General features: G+C 46.3%; 1 pseudogene; it reads right to left on the bottom strand.

Moving 5' to 3' along the window:
- Positions 1-772: 772 nt before the first annotated feature.
- LOC102848116 lies at positions 773-2758 on the bottom strand (annotated as a pseudogene).
- Between the last annotated feature and the right edge of the window lie 136 nt (positions 2759-2894).

Raw genomic sequence — 2894 nt, 5'->3', positions numbered from 1 at the left:
AGGATGGACAGGGAGTGAGCATAGGATCATAAAATGTGATGGGTAGAGGGAAGAGTGGGAAAAGGAAATGGGGAAGATTTAGCGTCGAAACCATGTATATAAACTTTGTAAACTATTATAAAATTTTATTTATAAAAAAAAGAAAAAGCAATAATGATTTATAAACTTTCACTAAAGTAAGATATAAATTAATAATGAAAAAACTTAGCATACGTCTATGAGAGGCTGAATGGAAAACCAATTGGTTGTAAACTGTCACTCAAATTACTACAAAAAAAACCCTAAAAACAGAAAATAAAAATTCTGTTTTACAGTCACATGGAAGCAATCATTTTCTTTCTTTTTTTTTCCTGGCATTATATATTTTCTATTAATTGGTTCCTGGTTTCAAGTGCCTTTTGCTTCCAGTTTAAATGAACACCGTGCAGACAGCCTTCTTGCTGTCTGTTGGAAATGGTTAAGCTGTGCTCTCACCTAAGCTGTTAGGAGACCACCGAGCTCCTGAAGGTGGGTACCTCTCACTGTCACTCCCCATCTCCTTCCAGAAGCTGTGATCAGCCATGCTGGGCAACAATGCCTGAGGACAAAGAGCCGTGGCACCAACCAAAAAGGTGGTCTTTCAGGCAAGGAGGAAAGCCCTTCCGTTAGTAGACCTGGGGAAGCAGTTTCAGCTTCTAAGGCTCCCAAGTTCTCTACCCTGTGGGACAGTGGCCTGGAAGCTGGCTGGACACCTCACTATGGTTGTGGCATTATGGAGCACTGCCCTCCCACCTCAGGATGTCCAGTCCAAGGCGTGGGCACAGAGGTAGGCTTGCTTCTCCAGGCCCTGCAGAGCCACCTTTTTAATCTGTCTAGGTTTTCTGGAGAATGCTTATGCAGCTGAGACGGGGGAAGCGATTCTGGGTATAAGCTTCTGCACAGAAAATGTTGGTCAACAGAACCTCATGGTCGTGGTTTCAGAGTCCAGTGTGAATCAAGCGACAGGATTGCTGACATGGCACACAGGTTGATGAGGATGGTGGCAACTCACTTCAGGACCATCTGCTTGTCTACGATGGTCTTGTGAAAGCAGAGCAGCAACGTTTCCACAGTGCAACCAAAGTAATACACTTTCTTCTCTAGCTTGTTGGCACTGTCCTCAAGACCGCCCAGCTTGCCAGTCAGCCCCACGTCCACGACACGGCTTAGAGAGTCCACAAGCCTCCACCGAGCAGTCTCCATAAACGTGCTCATGTTTCCCCATTTCAGCTCTTTGACTCTTGCAGTCAGGATGTGGCCAGCATGCTGCAGACCTATCAGGGTGAGGTATATCTGGAGCATCTCATTGGTCCCCTCAAAGATGAGAAGGATGTGGGAATCTCAGAGCAGGTGCTCTTGAGGTTAGTCTGGCATGCAGCCCAAAGCCCCAGGATCAGCACCTCGCTCACACACATCCAGGCAGCCTCTGAGTTGAACACCTTCACTACAGCAGCCTCCATGGAGCAGTCAGAAATGCCCGGCCGGTCCAGCAGCCCTGAGGTGAGGCAGGACATGCTTTCCATCATGTATACCACCTTCTGAGTCGTCAGGGCAAACTTCTCCTGAGTTAATCCAAACTGACTGAAGTTCTTGTTGAACTGTTTCCTTGTGTGGATGTATTCAGCAGTCATTGCAATTAAGTTCTTGAACATCCCAGCCACCATGGTGCCAACTTCACAAATGTTGGAGCCACAGATACCCAACTTATCCTCAGGTTTCCCATTAGTAATTCCACCAAAATGTCTTTCTACTATGAATGCTGTGATTTTTTTTTTTCTTTCATTAAATTGTTGCAATCAACAACCTGTGTTTGCAAACACAGTAAAAACATCGGCCAGTCCTCCATTGGTTATCCAGATCTTAGAGCCATTGAAAATGTAATGCTTCTTATCTTCACTTATTTTGGCTCTGGTCCGGGTAGATGCAGCATCATTCCCGCTGGCTGGCTCTGGGAGGCAGAAGGCTGTGATGTGCTTCCCCGTTGCAAGTCTGGACAAGTACTTGGTCTTCTGTTCCTCATTGCTTCTCAGGATGATCTACTTAAGGCCTATAGCCTGGTGAACTGCTAGGGTCATGAAAATAGATGCATCCAGGGTGGTGATTTCCCCTAACCAACGTGTACATGAGGAGGAGAGGCCCAGGCCACCACATTCTTCTGGGATCTGCATGCCAAAAAGCCCCAGATTCTTCAGTTTCTCTAAAGTTTCTTTTGGGATTTCTCCCTCCCAGGTCAATTTTTTGAGAGTCCACCTCTTCAGATAAGAATTTTTCTACTGGTGTCACAAACTGATTAATTTCATTAACTTCTTCTTGAATAACTTCTGGAAATGAGAAAAGGTTGTGCCTAGGAAGAGATGCTTGGCGAAAGTTCAGCTGGGCGCACTGGTGTGCAGTGAGCCCCGGTTAGCCCTGACGGCCACCAGCACCCACAGGCCACCGTCATGCACGCTGTCTGGAAGCACTTAGCAGGCTGCCCCCACTGAGCCTCGGCGCCCCAGTGTCATTTACACCCAGCCCGCACGGTCTGATGACACCCAGCAATCATTTTCTTGAACTTCTACTATGAGTCAGTCTGTGTTTCATTGAACACTGAAGGTTAGAAGGTCGATCACGTGCTTTTCTGCAGCTCCATCATCTATGACACCTGCTCACTGATGTATAGGCTGTCATTGAAGAGTATGTACTGGCAACCATCAGCCTCTACTTGGATGTCATCAAGCTGTTCCAGCATCTGTTGCATTTATTGAAAGCAGCTAATAAAAAATGATCGTGCACACCCATGTTTATTGCATCTTTGTTTGCAATAGCAAAGAGCTGGAAACAACCCAAGTGCCCATCAACAAATGAATGGACAGAAAGCTCTGGTATATTCACAC

This window comes from Elephantulus edwardii, unplaced genomic scaffold (assembly GCF_000299155.1).
Source record: "Elephantulus edwardii isolate Elephantulus edwardi_28Jun2011 unplaced genomic scaffold, EleEdw1.0 scaffold00055, whole genome shotgun sequence".
Taxonomy (NCBI): domain Eukaryota; kingdom Metazoa; phylum Chordata; class Mammalia; order Macroscelidea; family Macroscelididae; genus Elephantulus; species Elephantulus edwardii.
This window is presented reverse-complemented; position numbering and strand designations above follow the sequence as displayed.